The sequence below is a fragment of the Microtus oregoni genome, unplaced genomic scaffold (genome assembly GCF_018167655.1).
Source record: "Microtus oregoni isolate MIOR12 unplaced genomic scaffold, Mior012 000005F_ref0000423, whole genome shotgun sequence".
NCBI lineage: Eukaryota > Metazoa > Chordata > Mammalia > Rodentia > Cricetidae > Microtus > Microtus oregoni.
In genome coordinates, this window is record NW_024543064.1 from 44958906 (window position 1) to 44978714 (window position 19809).

At 42.5% G+C, this 19809-nt stretch overlaps 1 protein-coding gene across 1 annotated transcript in view; it reads right to left on the reverse strand.

Annotated features, from left to right (window-relative positions):
* Dab1 (DAB adaptor protein 1) overlaps positions 1-19809 on the reverse strand; it is a 1107419-nt gene that overhangs the window by 770942 nt on the left and 316668 nt on the right. Inside the window, exon 2 of the mRNA XM_041652236.1 lies at positions 15461-15620. The gene's annotated coding sequence lies outside the window, so the exon portion shown is untranslated. The remainder of the gene's footprint in view (positions 1-15460; positions 15621-19809) is intronic.

Genomic DNA, 19809 nt, shown 5'->3' on the forward strand with positions numbered 1-19809 from the left:
ACAGAGACTTGTGGGAATCTCAACTCTGGGCTAAAGGAACTTCTCTTGACCCGTCTAAGCTGATTTCTCAACTGTAGATTGGTGAGACTGCAGTATATTCACATGCACAAGGATGCTGAGAAAATGGATTTCCATTGTGTGTATAGAAGCACATAGCACTTGATAAAGGTGAAATGATAGTATGGAACACACAGTGAATAAACTAAATGTACAAATGTTGTATAAAGAAGGGGGAAAGAGCACTAGGCCAAAAGACATAACTACTTTTGCTAGTATCTTCACCTTGCTCATTGGAGAAAATCCTTGTATGCCCATCTTTATTGATCCTAAGATTTGAAAACTGTTAGAGTAGATCACATGGTATTAGGGAAGAATTTTGTGTAGCCCCTGCAAAGAGGGAGGCATTCAATAAATGGTTTGCAGTAACATGAGCAGATCATTGTAAAGCAGCCCTCAGTGTTGTGTGTGAGCTGCCATCGAGAACGAGGTATACAAGGTCCCTGGATCCATGGAAGAGCAGCAGCCCTTCATCACTGATGTGGGGATGTAGAGAAAGGGTCCACATTACAGGCAAGGGTGTGTATTTGTCTAGTGTCTGGTGACAGGGGCAGCCTTGTTTGGTGAGTCTATTTTAAATGCCTGTGTTTCCCCTTCATTCTCAAATTTTACCTTATAATTTTTTATATTACATTTCCCCTTTTTGCTTATTCTGTTTCCTTTTACATGGCCAAAGGTCATGTTCCTGAAATTACTTTATGTTTCATGCATTCTGGTTTCATGTGGTTTTAGAAAATGGCTTTTAAAAGCTGGTTAGAATTGTGTAGAAAGTGCAGGGCAGCTCCTGAGTGCAGAGCCTGAGGGGGTCTGCTCTGAGCAGGGCCACCTAAGCCATCTAAGAGTGTGACAGGTCACACACACTCCTGATGCTTCTTTGCAAGAGAATCATTCACCCAAACCCAAGCCCTCCAGCCTGTCAGCTGTCTCCTCTTCCTGTGCTTGGCTATTCTGCCCCTTACTGGTCTTAGCTGAGACACACTTCCTGCAGTTAGCTCCTTCCAAGCCTTTTAAACACACCATGGCTTGCTCCAGGGGTCCAGTTAACAGAATGTGGGGAGGGGTCACTGGAGCAGCTCTGAGCTGTAGTTTCAGAAGGCTAGCTGCTGCACAAATTGGGGCTTTTCATTCTCTCTGCAAATCCAGAAACCCAACATCTAAGAGCTAGCGATCTTGGGTGCCAGGTGACATTTTAAACTCTCTAGGTGAGTTGACTTATTTCATTATCATGTCAATTCCAAAAGGAAAATGTTATTACTACACCTACTGTTATTACACTCGTTATTACTACACTTTCAGAAGTTGGATGCAAGGCCATACAGCCAGGGAGCTCAGGGCTATAGGCCATGTACCCTCAGAACTCTCAGGGTTTCATTAACCACTCTATTAAATTTCTGAAGCATTAAATGTCTTTTGCAAGTTAAAAAAAGAGAATCCATGGAAAGTATAGATTCTAATATCTGAACTGACTCCGAAATTTGACCCATCAGGGCTACAGTTAAAAGTCTACAAGGCCGCATTGTTCTAGATCATAAGGAATGTCACCTGACCCCAAAGGCAACTTGCCCTAAAGATGACAACACAGCCTGCCATCACAAACTCAGAATGTCCTGATTCCCTTTTCCATGCTGAGAAGTGGAGCTTACGTGTGAATGAGTACATGCGTACATGCTTGTAAAAAGCCTGTTAGGAGTGAGAGTTCTCCTACGTCCCTTTCTTCTTACACGTTCAAGAGGCAAGTGCATGCTCATCTGGCAGATATTGGAGTTTATTAAATCAATCAATAGATCCATCCTTACATCCATCCATCCGTCTATCCATCTATCCATTCATGCATCCATCCATCCATCTATCCATCCATCTGTCCATCCATCCATCCATCCATCCATCCATCCATCCACCTTTTCATTAATCCAACAGTATCTCAACACCTACAGTCCTATTGCCTTAGGTGCTCTGGATGCAAGGATGAGTAGCAGACAGTGGTAGGTCTCTTCTCACACCCCAGAGCACAGCTCTGTAGCTTCCATCAGGCTCATGGCACAGGGGATGTGACCTGAGTCATACATTTGCATCTGTATCATAATCTGAACTTTAAGGGTTTTTTAAAAGGTTTCTGATTTTGCGTGTGTGTGTGTGTGTGTGTGTGTGTGTGTGTGTGTGTGTGTGTATGAGAGAGAGAGAGAGAGAGAGAGAGAGAGAGAGAGAGAGAGAGAGAGAGTCTCTGTGCTCACATGTGTCAGCATGTGTTTGGAGGCTAGAAGCTAACATTAAAGCAGGAGTCTGCTTCAGTCACTCCCATCTCATTTTCTGAGGCAAGGTCCCTCAGTTGAACTCAGGGTTCATGGATATGTCTAGTCTAGCCAGTCAGCTTGCTTTCTTCTCTACTCTCTGAGCACTGGAATTTCTTGGGGGTGGAGGCTACCATGCCCACATGGGATTTCTGTGAGTTCTAGGGATCTGGTTTAGGGGACTCAAATCTGGTCCTTATCTTTATGCGGGAAGATCTTGTTCCATGGAGCCACATTGCCAGCTTAAGAGTCTTGAGATGAAAAGGTATTAAGTGAGATGGTTATCAGAATACTGATGACAAGTTTTTAGATCTTTTTAATTATCTTAGCAGTTAAATAGTAAGTTTAATTTTCTATGGTCATGATATTTTCCTCCTCCCTTTCCATAAATTTATATAGTGAAACCAATTCACAGATCTCCAGTACAACAGTATTAGAAGTGGGTCTTTGGGAGGTAATTAGCTCATGGGGTGGAGCCCCCACAAATGGAATTAGCACCCATATCAAGGAGTCCCCAGAGAGTCCCCATATACATTGTACAATATGGAAACACAGTGAGAAGTCACCATGAAACAAAATGAGCCTTCATCAGAACAGCTATGTAAGAGCCTTGGTCTAAGATTATTTTTCCAGCCTCTGAAGCTGGGACAAATCACTTTCTTTTGCTTATAAGCCACTCAAATGCTATTTATCTATCAGAATGTCTTCATGCTAGCCTAAGCAGCCCAGCCTCATGGCTGCTCACAAGGTACTAGGATTTGGAAGGCAACCAAAAATGAGGCTTGTGCCTAATCTCCAGTATGTCTGTGTCACAGGACAAATGCATAGGTAGACAGTTGAGACTTGGCGTTGAGAGTATCATAAAAGGATTACAGACCTGTGGGAGCACAGGTGGAGGCTGAATTAATCACTTGTTGATGGTACTGTGGACAATAAGAAAGTTTGGAAAGTTTGACAGTTTGAACCTAGACTGGAAACAAGGAGAAAGAGAAAAACATGGGACATCCAAAAGAGAGACTTTAATTTTGTTTTGTTTGAGATAGGTGTTGTGGTGTGCATAAGGATAGCTCACACACCTAGTCCTCAGGGAGTGGCACTATTTGAGAAGATTATGAGATGTGTTTTTATTAGGGTAGGAGTGGTCTTGTTGAAGGAAGTGTGTCACTGGGTATGAGGTTTCAAAAAGCCCACATCAGGCCCAGCATCTCCTGTCTCTCCTCTCAGATTGGGGACCAGAATATTGCTCTCAGTTCCTGCTCTAGCACCATGTGTGCCACCATGCTCCCTACCAGGATGATAAGGGACTGAGAATCTCAAACTGTAAGCAAGCTCCCAATGAAATACTCTCTTTTATGAATTGCCTTCTTCATGATGTCTCTTCGCAACAATCAAACAGTGACTAATACAGAAGTTGGTGTCAGGAGTAGGGTGTTGCTGTGACAGTCCTGACCATAGTATTTGTTGGAGGAATAAAGAAGACTTTCGGACATTGGGTTAGAACAGTGATTGGATGCTTCAAGTGGGGCTTAATGGGTCATCTAGTAAGAACCAGAAGACAGTGCTGAGGACAGTGTGAACTGTGGGAGCCTGAAGCAAGATGTTTCAGAGGGGAAGAATATTAGAAAGTGACCCAAAGACCATTCTTGTGATATTCTTGTAAAGAAGGTAAAGAAGTGCTTTCTGCTCTTGTCCACAAAACATCTAAGGCTAAGTCAAAGAGTTTTGAATTAATCTCACTGGCAGAGGAGATTTCTAAGATGTCTAGTATTGACTATGTCATGTGGTTATTAGTAATCACTCAGATCTACAATATAAATGTGTAAGCTGGACAAAGAGAACTAAAAACCACACAGTGAAGAAAACTGGAGCATGAAGAAATGGAATAGTGCTAAATCCAGTGATCAAAGAGATAAAAGGTTTATAAAGTAAAGCCTGGTGTTAGATGGGAAAAATGGGAATGATGACCTCAGGGCAAGACCCCACCCAGGTAAACTTCCACATTGTGAAAAATAATCAAGGGGATTAAAGGGACTCTTAAACCAAGAAGGGAACCATAAGCAAAGAAAAGTGTGCCAAATGTAGTAGAAAGAGGGGGCCAAGTTCTGGTGCCATCAAGAAGCAGAATCTGGTAGTTTCAGGCATGTTCTGGTATGTCCCTGCATGGAAGCCCAGAGGGGCTATTGTGTAAAGTTATGAAGGTAAAGCCTGGATTTCACTGGAGACCTCCAAGATGTTGGATTTTTTTTTTTTTTTTTTTTTTTTTTTTTTTTTTGCCTAGGAGAGCTGCAGACAAGGTGTGGAACAAGCCCAGGTGAAAGAAGTTTGTTGCAGTCAACTAAACTGGAGGGAGTTGGAATTTTAAAATTGATCGTTAGCATAGTAGTAAGCTGAAAAAATTGAGAATAATTTTAAAGTATTGGTTCATCACTCTATAGACACATATCAATAAATGTATAGAGTTGAAATATATATATGAATATATATATATAGTTATTTATCTATATCTTAGCTTAGCTTCTTTAAAAAAGTAAAATTTGCAAGACCACCACAATAACATTCTTGAACCAGAGTATGAGTACTAGACTCGCCATTCAGCAGTTAGAACCCCAGGGACATTCCTAAACTCTCCAGTCTCAGTTTCCTCATCTACACAACAACACAAAAACAGTACCTTCCTTACTAGGGCCTTGTAAAGATGTAATGAGCTCACCACCATACCTGGAGCACAGCTCTCCACATGGGGTTTGTTACCACCTGTGCTATCGCTGAGCCGTTATGTCATCAGCAGAATGCATACTCCAGAGTCCTATTTCATATAAATGATGGTTTCCCCATATTATATGTGAGCAATCTACATGAGTATCACTGACAGCTTTTCTTTGGCAGAGATGAAGAACGGAAAGCTTGGAGTCAGTTCTGAGGAGATGATAGAGAAAGACTTAAACAAAGGCAGACGAGGAAAAGGCATCCACAGAATGGCAGGACTCAGGGGCAATTGTTGCAAGGTATTAATGAGCAGGGAGATCTGGGAAAACCTCAGCAACGCTTTCTGAGTGAGACCAAGAGCAGTAGCTGGGGACCGCCACAAAGAGCGATGGTAAAGGAGGGCTGACAAGTCCCAGCAGGCCTGGCCCAAATGCAACACAGAGCAAGCCAGAAGAAAGCAGTGTGTCTTGCTCCATTCCTCTGTGAGGCTTTCAATCAGCACTAGCTTCCCGGCAGGGTGAGACAGGGCTCCAAACGGTACAGGTTATTCAGAAGTCACCAGAGAGAAATAGATGAGGAAAACCTTGAAGAATGAGCACAATCTCTTATGGGATGCAGTTACCATAGAGACCACTCTCGATGTAAGCCAGGAAGGGCAGCCCTGTCCTCCGAGTAGTTAACAAGCTATTGACCAAACATGAAGATACCAGCAGGTGAGTGGAATGCAGCCGCTACATCATAGCAGACTGTGCTAAGATCAAACAGAGGAGCAAGCAGTCATAAATCAACCAGCTACTGTAGACACTGAGTCAAGTCCAGGAGAATCCAACAAGATTCTAACCTGCTATGCACAGCACAGGGAGGATGTCCCAGAGGCAGGGGCTCAGGAGAGAGATGCTCATGTTTGCCCAGACTTGCTTAGGACTTAAAAGACAAAACAGAACAGCACCACTTGCAGGCATCCAGACAGTGAGAAAGGATGTGAAAAAGGTTAGTTGAGAAAACCATACGAAGGCCATAGAAGAGAAAACACAACATATTGTCCAACACTCAGTCAAGCTGCAGACACAGCAGGGGGATCCAAGCTTCCAGAATCAAGTACTGTTGATGACGGGTGGTGAAACAGAATCCCAACCACGTCTTTCTGAGGCCAGGCCGTTGGGTCCTCTACCGGGCTGCCCTTCCAGGTAGATGTTCAAAGATAAGAGCATTAGTTTCCTATTTTACTTCCCATCTCTGTTCCAACCACAGGAAGCAATCATGGCTGAGCCATACTGGTCCCTGCAGCCCTAGGACCTTGAACTGTGCCTTCTAGATACACACATATTTGCATAATTGCTGGATTAGCACCCAAGATTCTTCCAGATGCTCTGGAACAGTTGGCCCTACTTCCTGCCTCCTCTTATGTCCTGGGCTATATTTAAAATACCAGATCTTCTTGTCTTGCACGTTAGGCTCCCTCAATCTAAAATGCCCTTAACATTATTTCCTGCTTAACTAAACCCTATGGTGCTTCAAAACCCAACTGAAGAGCCCTATCATCCATTCATCTAGTCACTCATTCATTCATTCATTCATTCATTCATTCAACAAGAGCTAGTATCTGTCAAGTGCCCAGAACATTCTTTGTGAGTCTTTCCTTAGTACTTTCTCACCCCCTCCACACCTCACTACCATGAGGCACCTGCTCCGAGCAGGACTGTATGTTGAGGTGTCTGTCAAGCTCATTAGAGTCTAGATTCCTTGAGGGCATATTGGGTCTTACTCATATTCTAGCTTCTTTTCTAGAATTAAGCACATAGCAGCTGCTCAATAAATATTTATTAAAGAATGAATAAAAGAATACATGGATGAATTGCATTTCAAATTCTATTCAGCTTACTGGATTCTGAAGAGAAGTCTCCAAGCCATCAAGTGGGCTCGGGATGAACCGTTCTCGTGTGCATTACTTAATAAAAAGAGCTCTGGGTCAATTGAAAAATTTAAAGTCAATATGAAATTGATCCTCATCAGCACTTTCTCCTCCAAATATATAGACAAAGGGGCATTTCTGAAACATATGTATTAGTGTTGCATTTTCTGCTCCACAGGCTCAGTGATCGTTGTCACCTCTGAGTCCAGTTCTCATTAATTTATGGGGCATCCAGCATAATCAGCAATAGGATTCTTGGCAGCAGAAATTGGAGACTAGGCTAGGATTCGAGTGAGTTCTAAGTTGCAAATGAGCTATTTCCTTGCATATTTTCTCTTAGAAGTTACTGAGCACAATTTTAATGATGCCGAAGGCTTGTAGGCAGGATGTTCAAGGACTCAGCCATCCTGACCCCTTCCTCTGTGCAGGAGAAAGAATGCAGACAACCCAAATCACACACGGATAGCGCTTTCTCCATCCAGTTGAGCAGCTGTATAAATATAGATATGTCCAGGAGGAAAAAAAATAGGAAAATAGAATTCATTGCTGAAAGAAGCATGATGCCAAGATAATCCCTGGGTGTAAGAGTCTGGTGCCCAATACTCCACATGTGTGCTCCTTATTTGTGCACTGCTGTGTGCTCTGTGGTGAGTGGGTACAGACAGAATTAGGACAATGGGTCTGGATGCCATGCTTGTCTTTCATCTTGATTTACAGCACTGGGGAGTGCCACAAGAACTCCTGAACTACCCATGCCCAATGTTAACCCAGAATTGTTTTGCTTCCAAATGTCTCTCTTAAAACCTTTAGGCAAGTTCACACCTGCTGTCTCAGAGTTGGCACACAAGCAGGGGTTAGAGTGGGCCTTGGCTGCTTGTCTTAAACTGAAAGCTTACAGGAAAGGAGATGGGGAGGGGTCCCAGGAGTAACTCTCCTCACTATAGGTGGGAGTTCCAGGCATAGTTTCCCACAAAAAAAAAAAAATCTTCCGGTGGAGTCTAGGGCAAAGAAGGGCAGGGGATAAGGGAAAAAGCCTGTAGGGGACCAAAAGAATTGAAATAAGAAAGGGGCTTTTATCTCAAAGGGCACCCCTCTGAGTTTAGTTACCTGTTCCCTGATGGAGATGTATGGTATTTACACACATATATACACACAAATACAAATATACATGTTCATAGAAATTCATCTACACAAAAGCGTGGGAATTACAGATTTGAAGATATCATCATATTTAGTGCGACTCTAGCCATATACCCAAAAGGTATCATTTCTACTTTTACAAGGGACATTCAAAGCAGTGATGTTATGTAGCGAAAGTCCCACAATCAGTAGACAGAAATTCAAGATTTGAACCCATTGCTACTTTCTTGAGTTTTTAAATCAGTTACCTGTTCAAGAATTTTTACTTTTGAGACAGAGTCTCGGGTATCCCAGGCTAACATACTCTTGCTAAGTAGCTGAGGGTCTCCTTGAACTTCGAACCCTCCTTCCAAATGCTGGCATTATAGGCATACACCACTCAGCCAGGAATTGTCCTAACTATGAAAAGCAATTAAAGTTGAGACTTGTGCTCTCCAGCCCAGATAAGAAAAGTGTTATGTGCATCATATTCTGTGTAACCTTTGACCTCCATAGTGTCCTCTGGTCTCAAGCTTCCTGTTTCCCCTTCTCTCTCATACAATTGCAGGACATTACTTGATCACATCCTGAGATGCTTGGAATGATAAGTCTCTCAATGAATCAGGCATCCAAAGCCATTTTTCCTACTTTGTTAAAGTTTCTTTTTAATTATCTTGCTTTTTGGCATTGTATGTGTGTATCGTACACTTGGGTGTGTATGCATGTTCACAGACATGTGTATTTGTGCATAGAGAGGGTCAGAGTCGACTCCGAGGGGCTCTCTTAATGGTTCCATTATATATTGAAGCAGTGACTCTTGCTGAAACTGGAACTCAGTGCATTGCTTCATCTGACAAGCCAGCTTTGTGCCAGGGGTTTCAGGCAGACTACCGTATCCACTCAACTTTATGTGAAATTTGGGGATCTGAACTCTGATCCTCATTCCTGGAAGGTAACCCGTTTACCTGGTGAGCCATCACACTTCCCCTTGTCTTTCTCTTTATATTTACAAAAGATATACAAGTTTAGAAGAAAACACACATGGAGAACAATAGAAAGGTGTTCTTTTCCCACTTCGGGGAAAATTCTGTTGGGTGTTAATGCTGTTTTTAGCCTTCATTAGGGGTCTGTGATGATGCACCTAAGCATATGTTTGCAAGGAAAAGATTGTGGCGAGGTTCTTGTTCCTCCCGTCTGTCTATATGTCGTTAACCACATTAAAGAGCCCTTGTAAAGTAGTTGTATCTAATTACTACCTACGTAAAGGGGGAAACACTGAAACTTTTCTCGTTTGTGAAAGTTTGCTTCTTGCTCACTTTCAAACTCCCGAGAAACTTTATGGAAATGAATGTGTTGGCTCACAAATCTTTGTTCTATCTATTTTGAGGATGCAATACTAGAAGAGGGATCCTGGGGTGGAAAGTTGTATTGCCACTGAAAACTCCTCCGGACACTTTATGGTAGGTGGCGAAATGTTCGGCAGAGCTTCCTTCCCACCCCAGAATATCAGACTTTCTGATGGGTCCCTTTGACATGGCTAGGAAGGTTTGTGTATATTTTAATAAGAATCAGTTAAGGGATCATGCTGAGACAAGAGAGCATCTTTGTCACCTATTCTCTTGGGCATATAGCTAAACTACATTTGCCATTCCTTCCCAGTTAAGTGGGTTCTATGGCTGACCTCCCACCAACAGAATATACAGTTAGACAGAAAGCATACCATATTCAGTAAGAACCCCTCCAAACCCATCAAGTGGCATTTCCCTCTTCCTGTCCTCTTCTTCAAGACTTCAGGAATGTGAGAAGATGATGGTAACAGAAGAAAGGCTGGAATACAACCCAGTTCTCCATATGGGTGCACTGAGTGGAACAATACCCTGCAGTTGTACTAAGACTAAAAATGGGGAGAGTTGTTGATTAAGGAAGCCAACTTTACACTTTCTAACTACTGCAAAGAGTTTCTGATTCACTCAAAGGTCCTCAAGCCCAGGAGCCTCGGCTGATGTTTTTAGCTTCTTGCCCTCCGCTGGCCAGCATGACTTTTGAGAGAACTGTGCCCAGGTGAGTGTCCATCATGAAAGGCTATGTGTGGGAGTAAGCTGGCATGTGCTGAGAGAATCAATGGGACCCTCAAGAACTCTGAATGCCAACTTGCAGGACTTAGGATACATTTCACCATCTGAAGAAGATCTAGGTCTCCGCCACTTAGTGCATGTGAGAGTTTTCTCCTACAACAAGCCCATGTCATAGAACACATGGACACAGGAAAAGGCCAGTGCCTGTGCAAGTCCTCCAGAGCAGGCTGCAGCTCACAGGAACACGGAGAATTCACTTCTCTTCCCCTGTGGATGCTATTTACAGGGTGCAGTATATGAGCTGGGTAAATTTCTTGTCCATCCAAAGAATTTCAGAAGAGGACCCATTGTCTTCCTGGTAGCCTAGAAGGAGAAAGCCATTCTTGCGCCTCTCATCCTTTACTCTGTCTATAGATTTGGTAACTACAGAGAGGACTACATATACATAGGGTAAGGTTGCAATAGCAAATCTTCTAGAATTATCCTTGGGCCTTTCCTCCAGTTGTTAGCTCATGTCAAACTGGCGGCATGAAGTAGAGGAGACAGAAGTCACATCCTGGCTGTTCAGGGGTCTAATCATGTACATATCTTACTATGGTGGCAGTCGAAGAATATACAATTATATAACCAATTTTAATTTTATTGAAACAACAAACCTGAGCTTCCATAAGAGCCCCCTGCCTATGGGGCCATCAGTTGTCATTGTGCCATGCAGTTCTTCCGTTTCCCTATTTTAATATTACTTGTTGAATATTTTTCAATGATTAAAATCATTTCCTTTCTGGATACCAACCTGTGCATTTCCTATAAAAACTTCCCTAGCTTTACATCACTCATCCCATCAGAAGGAAGAAATCCTTCTTTCCATCGCAGGATGCTGTATGGACTTGGTTACACCATTTCAGTGTTGGTACCTCAGCTGTCAAATCTGAAATCCAGAGGCACAGGTCTCTGAAGTCTTTTTAAGCTTCAAAACTTTCTTTTATTTGCCAGTAAAGCTGAACATGATTATGTATGCACACTCATAAAATAACACATAACTTTTATGTTTTCTAAATGAAAAGTGTTTATAAAAATTTCCAAATCAAAACATCAAAATTTCAATCCCGCATATTTTGATAACTGATGAAGCACTCTAGAAATTGTACACTTCTCACCAATAAAATTCCAACTCTTTCATTTTTTTCTAGTTCTCAGACATATTACAAATGGTTTTAAAATATTAGTGGAAGAGGGGAGAGATGACTCAGTGGGTACAGAGATTGTCACACAAGCATTAAGACCAGACTTTGAATCCCTAGACCCTAATAAAATCTGGGCACAAGGACAACATTTGTAAAACCAGGTACTCATGCAGCAAGATGGGAGGAGAAGGCAAGGGAATCCTCAGATTCATCAGCCTGGCATGACAACAGACAGCAACAGAGATATACTGTCCCCAAATAAGCTGGATGATGAGGATGCATATCCAAGGATGACTTCTGGCCATCACCAGTTTGTCATGAGCATCTATATTCATACACATGAATGTATTCCCCATATAATGTGCATACCTAATGTGTGTATATATTATATATTATATATACACATTATGTAGGCAATACATTCATGTGTATGAATATAGATGCATGTGACATACATACATCTATAGAATATCAGTGAAAATGTTCTCGAATAAGAGGAACAGAGTTAGAGTATCAATGTAGTTGCTTTAGCTGTATATCCTAGACATAACTGATGCCTTTGGGTCTCAGTTTCTCCATTTGTCAAATGGCAGTAGTGCTAATATCATTTCACAGGGTGATTGAGTAGTTTACATTAGACTACTTCCTACGTAACAAAATACAAGTCTGTCGTATTAGTACTAGTGAATCTCTGCTCTAAGAACTATTTACACCACTATTAGATTAAGCATCGCAGAGTCTCAGAATCATGTCCAGCTAGCTCTACTGCCTCTCTGTCTGTAAAATGATGACGAATCTTTAAAAGCCCTCAGATGTCTCAGCCCTAACTGCCTTTGACGACACTTGAGTGGTGTGCTGGCTAGTACTCTGTGATCTTGACACTACCTAAAGTCGTCTGTCTGAGAAGAACAAGCCGAGATTGAGAATTCCTTCACCAGACTGGCATGTGGGCAAGCCTGTGGGGTGTTTTCTGCATTGAGGATTGGGAAGGGAGAACCCAGCTCACTGCAAGTGGTGCCACTCCTGGGCTTGGTGGCCGTGGGTGGTGTAAGAGAGTAAACTGGGTAAGCCATGGAAAGCAGGCTACTCAGCAGCTCTTCTATGTGGTCTTTTCTTCTAGGTCCTGCCTCCAGATACCTGCCTTGAATTCTTGCCCTGACTTCCCCAGGTGATGGACTAGGAGCTGTAAACTGAAAATGAAATCGGCTCCTCCCTTCCTCTTCAAGAGTGTTTATGGTCATGGAGTTTTATCACAGCAACAGAAACCCGACCTAAGACAAGTGGCCACCTTTCTAGACTAAGCACATACTGTGCCCATAGAACGAAAGAATTAGACCGGCACAGGGTCAAATCCCAGGTTTGTAAATGGACATTTATGGGAGCTGGAGAAAATTGCTTCCCTCTTGGGACCTTGATATCTTTATCTATAAATCAGTTCGATAATGCCAGGACAAAAGAATGTTTGAAAATAAAACTGTAACAATGCCCTCAGGCATGCAGATACAATACCTCATACATAGCAAGCACTCGGCAGGAATTAGTGTCTTGTTCATTCCTTCTTTTTTTTCTCTGGAGCACCCGAATGCTCAGATTCCAGCATAAACCTTAGTGTAAACACATGTAGGGGTGGATGGGTTGCTCCTAGCCAGATAATGCCAGAGAATGGCTGGAACTGAAGTCTCCATTGCGCATCGCCACAGGGTCCTGCATGAGCCTCTCACCCACTGCACTCATCGCCACACGATTTCACCATGAGTGCTTAATTTTTTTTATATATATAAAAAGAAAGATTATTCTCAATGATGCATGCGATAAATATGCAGGCTTTAAACCTTTTAGAAATATTAAAGATTTTACTGCTCAGTGTTTGACAGACTTGATTAATCCCTTCCACACAGAAATAGTCAGGAGGATAGTCAGGAGGAGGGTTTGAAAGCTCCGAGAGTGTTCTTTGATAAAGGCAAAGAGAAGGTAAAGGGCTTTTTAAAAAGAGTGAGCGATTCTCCTGCCACACAGAACAGACAAAGAATTCGAAGCCCCAGAATGCTGCGCAGTGTGGCAGTGAGCTGGAAGTCGGGGCGGGGGCGGGGTGCAGCAGAGCCATGTTTTAAAGCTTTTTCCTTCACAGGAGTTTGCCAATGAAAAGCACATGGCCAGCTTGACCATTGGATGAGAATCTAAGAGGTTTCTTCTCGGCTGGGTTCCAAGTGGATGTTGTGGGAAAGGGTGAGGGGGGCAGGGGCAGCCAGGGCAACACAGACTTCAGAGAGAAATGAAATGGAAAGTCCACTGCCTCCTCCCTGTACTTCCTGTCAACAGGGCTATACCTGCATGTATCTCTCCAGTCTTCAGGTTAAAAAAATAACACTTGACTTAATTGTTTTCAGTTTATTTTTCTTATCATAACTATTAAGCATATATTAATTGCACAAGTGTATAGGATTCACTGTGATTTTTCCAAAAAAAAAAAAAACATGTATCATACATCCATCACAGCTGTCTACCCTTCTCCCGCTGCCCTCCCCTCCCAGCATGCTTTTTGATCCCTACTGGTCTGCTTTCTACTTTCCAACCAGGGTATTTCCCCTCTACTTTATTAAGCACCGCTAAAAAAAATAGGAATACATTTTGACCACTTTTTCTCTGTTAGCTACTGCCTAGCTTTTGTATATAATACGTATCCATGACTTGGAGAGTTGTGTTTAATGAATACAACTCTCTGAACAAGATAAATAAATAAATTGGATTTCATACATAGAATCCTCTAAAGACGCAGGTAGTGCCAGCACTCCTATTTATGGGTGATGCTTTAAAAATTGGCTGCCTCTCTCCAGGCTAGGCTAGAAAAGAAATTATTTCAGAAGGTAAAACAACCGTATGTCCAAGTCCAGCTCAAACCACATGCAGCAAATAGTATGTGTTCTCCCTCACTCATAGATCAGCTGGGAATGGCTTTCAGCTCAGCTTTATTGCCTAGGGAAGGTGGCTTGTCAACTTCCTAGTAGGTATCTTTGATGAAGAATTGTGGGGAACCATGGAGGAGAAAGGAGGGTACCCCAAATTCAGCATTTTGTTCCTTGGCAATGTTGGCCAAAGCTTTGAAATGAGCGGCACACCCCCAAGCTAAGTGCTCAAGGATGATGAAGAAGAAGAGCTGGAAAGGACGGGCTCCATTCATTGCTACAGTTTCATCTGTGAATATCCACCGTGATGCCAGACACATGCGGCCTCTTTCAATCTGCCACCTCCACAAGCCTCACTGTACCCCCACCTGCTCTGAGCTTTTCTTAGCCACCCAGGTCAGTCTGCGACCCCAGACCCTGTTCTATTTTTATGAAAGCATTTCCCCAACAGGAAACACCAACATATCTGCCACGAGATATTATGGGGGCAAAGGTGTAATTCAATTACGTGACTTAATCAATTCAAATGGCTAATGTACAAGAATCTCAGGATGTCATCCAGCTTTCAACTGAGGGGGAATAATTGTTCCATAATTTCTTAATTCTCCCACAAGACAGCTTAAATTAAAGGATGTCAATTTGCAAAGCCAGGCTGCATTGTATTCTTAAATTGGGCCTGAAATAGCCCCACGAAGCAAGGTAATAAGGCCAAGAGCGCTGCCCAGAGTGCCTGGTGCTATGCGAAATTGTTTAATACGGTCAGACCTTTTAATCTTCATATCTACTGATGCAGAAAGCCGGGTATTTCTGTCCCTTATGATAAGAAACATTACTTTTTAAATTCCTTGGCAAGGACTACAGATCTTAGGTAGCCAAGACAGTAGGACTTTCTATTTCTATTCCTGTGAACATTTCCTTTTCCCCTCAAATTGGTTTTATTCTAATCCATTTAGTTCCCAGTCTAAGTGGGAAATGAGTAACTTGAATGGAGCCACATGCGAGGACAAAGGCACGCACCTTGTGGTTCTTGGTCCCTGCTGCTTACTACCTTAGTCCATAGTCAGCGATTAAACAAATGAAGGTCCTGATGTGTTCCCTCTGGAGCTGACAGTGAGCTCCAGAAAGGGGGAGAACAGAGAAACATAAAATCAGAGAGTCACAGGGGCTAAGGGGTGATTTTAAATATTTTTATGAAAGAACCAAGTATTGGACTCACAAGTATCCTAACAGCTGGTCCAGTCAGTGTGTCCAGGCTGCTCAGGGGCGATGCTAGGGGAGGTGAATCCCCAGGGTCTGGATGGAAGGGAATTCAATGAAGCTCTTCTGAGACTGCCAGGCCCACAAGTCAGGAATCATGGAGAAGAGGCAGGGAGCAGCTGCAATGAAAGAAGCCCACGTCAGTCTGGAGAGCAGACTACAGGAGAAGAGAATACCAGGGTTGAGTTCAGAGGGTCCCAACAATGGAGTTTGTATCAAATGGTTGGGGAGGGAGGAGGTCTAAGGTCCAAAGTATGTATGGGAGGCTGAGCCTTAGCAAAGGACTGGGCTGTGTGGAAAACACACGGAACCTCAAATGTTCCTCAAAGTCTGTTTCAATATTTTAGATGGGATGATACACACACAAACCCAAACCCCTAAAGATACACATAGTACATTCTTCACTCCTTGAGTCTATCTGTGGGAGTAAATACATTGGAAGCAAAGGTTAACGGAGGTGTATATTTGGGGAGGGGAGAGAGGACTCATCAGTTAAGAGTGAGAATGCTCTTGTAGAAGACCTGGGTTTGGTCTCCAGCACCGAGATGGGGGCCCATAACTACATGCAACTCCAGACCCATGGCATCCAGTACCCTCTTCCAAACTCTGTGGGTGCCTACCCTCACATACACATGTACAAATAACAATAACTTAAGAATAACAGTAAATCATATTTTAAATGTATGTTTTAAATCTTGACAGATGTTGCCAAATGAACATCTGCAGTGGCTGTAATTGTGTGCTCTCTTCAGCACTGGGCCACGCTCATGAACGACCAGATCCGAACTCTGTTTGTGGAAAGACAGGAGATAGAAACCGCAATTATGACAATACTTAAGCTGCCAGTTCATGAGTGATAGGAGTGTTTTAAGTGCAGGTTGCAGTCATTACATATATTAGTTTATTTGTTAATTAATAGTAAGCCACTGGTAGGGTTACTATGATTATCACACAGATAGAGAGACAGAAACAAACATAACTTATATGTTTGTGACCACAGCTTTTAAGGGAAGAGTGAAGATTCTAGCTCAAGCACCCAAGGTCCTTACTCAAAGTCAAGTGTCTTAACTGTCAGCTCTTACTCCAGGTGATGGTGTATTTTTGATGATGTGTGCTCTAACAGGCACACAGGGAGAGGAAACCAGGGGAGGGGGATGTATAAGAAGTCAAACAAAAAGCTAGTTCTTGCCATCTTGATGAAAGAAAATTTTGAAATATTAGGATAAGTGGAATGATATCCAAAGCCCAAAGAAGAACATGTCAACACATTAACACATTTTTCTCACTTTTTTCTTCATATTTCATCCGAAACAAAGATTCTATAAATATTGACAATAAATTTCAAAGATGAAATCCAAAAATGAAAGGGTGGTGTAATCCAAAGAGCATGGTTCTAGTTTCCGCCCATGGTCTACCATTCTTTAGCTTTCTAACCTTATGAAAGTTGCCTAAGTTCTCTGAACCTCATTATGTAATGAAAAAGTGACCTGAGAACCTCAGGAAAGTTTTTATGACAACTAAATATGAATAGTGCCTTCCATTCAGCAGGCATCATGATGTGTAAAGAGCTCCTGTCTCTTCGCTTGATCTCCCACTTCAATCAAATTGGTCTATTTGCTTTTATTAAACATGATGGAATCCTTCAGTCAGCTTGCATTTCTGCATCCTGATCTTTTTGCTGCAGTAATCATTTTGTTTCCCCAAATCTTCTCCCTTTGGATTCTTCCATTCAAGTCTACACCAACTGCCACTAACTCTACAGGATTCCTTAGCCATTGACCTCAGATGTACACTCCTCTATCTCTGAGTTCCCTAGTGCCACTGGATGCTACCACTATTCAAAGGTTAATCTCCACAATGCCAGCAGTTAGCACAAGCTTACCTGTGTACCAGGCACTGTTCTCAATACTGCATGTACTTTGTATCTCTCCTGATCTTTTCCACAAACTGTATGTGGTGTTGTTGTGTCTAGGCATAGGCATACAGGACTGCCATTAGTTGCACATCTTATCTGTGTGCCTGGACTGGACTGAAGGCTCTTGAGGGCAGAAACTCTGAGCCTGATGTTTAAAATGGTAGACTTTTAAATGGAGTAAAAGATTTTGAGTTCCCATTGATACCAATTCCAGTGCCTCTGTGCTTTCATTCATTACCCAACTTTGCATGAGTTTCCATTATGAAAGGGGATGCTCATGATGCCTGCTTCCAAATGACATCAGAAGGCTCAGATTATAGATCAGAGAATCTAAAACAGTGCCAGACTGATGGAGACCTTTGTGAGTGGTCAGCCCACACCACTAGAATTTTTTTAAAAAAGAAAATACAGGCATGATTGTCTCAGTCATAGCATTTTGACTCCGTGGTGGCTGAAAGCAAAGTAGATTGAGTAGAAGTCACACTTTTTGAAATCTGCTGTTTCCCTAGGTTGACAAGTGTGTGAACGTACTCTCTTCCATGCTGGGTTGTGGCAGAGATGTGTAGGTCCCAGTCAATCCTGGGATCAGAAGAACAACCTGCAATCTACAGGGCACTGACTATCCAAGGCATGATGTTCTGTAAATGGGTAAGTTGAATGCACTTTCAACTGTGTATGGCTTTGCTGAGATGTAAGCACACAGTAGGTCAAAGTTTCTAACAGCTTTGCCCCTCAGCTTGCACATGTTAAAGTCTGGACCTGAAATGCCTTCTCCTGCTGTTACCATCTTTCTACCATGACCATGAGGAAGCCAAGGCCTAGGGCTCCAAGATTCATCCCCAACAGATCCATGCTTGGTAGTCCCTTTTCCAGAGAGCCTTGCCCCCTGTGCCCTCTATCATCTTTTAACTTTTGTTGTTGCTTTTGTAAGAGGGTCTTACTATATTACTATATAGCCATGACTGACCTGGAATTCTCTATGTAGACAAAGTTGTCCGCAAACTCACAGAGATCTGCCTATGCCTGCCTCCTGAGAACTGGGAATAGGTGTGCACCACCATACCTGGCGTTATCTTTAATGCTCAATTCTCTTGCACTGATGCCCCATGTGTTATAGCGCCTTGTTTTAATTCTTACTCAACACCATGTTCCCGGAAAAGGGAGACTTGTCTTAATCATCAGTCCCTGATACTTCACACCCAGCACCGACATAAGTGGATGTCACTAAATGTCTATTAACTGAGTGAGCCAATGAGCTAAAAATAGAAAAGCGAGTAAGCAACCAGGGAAAACCACCAAATCATAACTTATGACTAGATAATTCTCGGAAAAGTCATTCAATCTGACAATCAAAGCATAGGAAAGAAACTGTACGAAAGTGAAATACTTTATAAATATAGATGGCTGGGCTCTGTGAGGGACCAGTTGTACTCCCATCAGCCATATATATCCCCACTTCACGCTGCCAAGCTATTAAAGCTTTAGCAATAACGGTTTTGAAATGCTAGATTCACCACCAATTCTTAAACTCGGGACATTGACAGGCACAGTGTTTGGCTGCTCAGAAATACGCAGAGCATTATGGAGAGAAAGTAATAATTAACTCAAAAGGAACGGGGCAAGTAAACATTCTATTAAAAAGGGGAAAAATTCCAAATGAATATAATCTCCTTCCATTACATTATAAGCATTAAAATTAATAGTGTTGGTTTCTCTGTGGCTTGGATAGTCATTGTATTTAACAAGCTGAAGTTAACTTCACAGGGAGAGAAAAAAAAAAAAACAAATTAAGTGTACCGGTGTCTCAGGAAACTTCATTTTCTGAGTGAATAGCCAAGTTGATGTACATCGCCAGAATGTCTGACAATCAGTTTTCCATACTGGTGTGTTCTGAATGGGAAAGGAAACCAACTCTTCATTTAAATTATATTGCAAATCACTTCTTGCCTGCTGAATGGCATTCAGCGGCAGTAGGTGGCTTTCACCATAGGGCCCAAACCAAGACCTGGGATGATTAATGCTAATTTGAAATGTTTTCTTGGGGTGGGGGGATGGGTCTGTTATCTTGGCGCAGAAGAGGCTGAGGAAATTTTATGGTGGGTGACTGACTCAAAGGCCAACAGCATATTTACCATCAGATAAAAAATGCACATTCACAAACATACCAAGACAAGTCAATTATTCCCCCATTCGCTGCTCCCCGGGTCCTTTGTGGAAAGAAACCTATTTATACTTCCCATCAAATGGATACGCAGAGTCATAGTAAACAAGCCCCCAGTCCCTCTGTTCTCTAGTTTATTTCCCAGGGCACCTTCCACTGTGGAAGCCATTAGTTTGGGTCTTTTTGTTCCCGATCTATCAAGACAGACATTCTGCTAGCTGGGTCGGTTTTA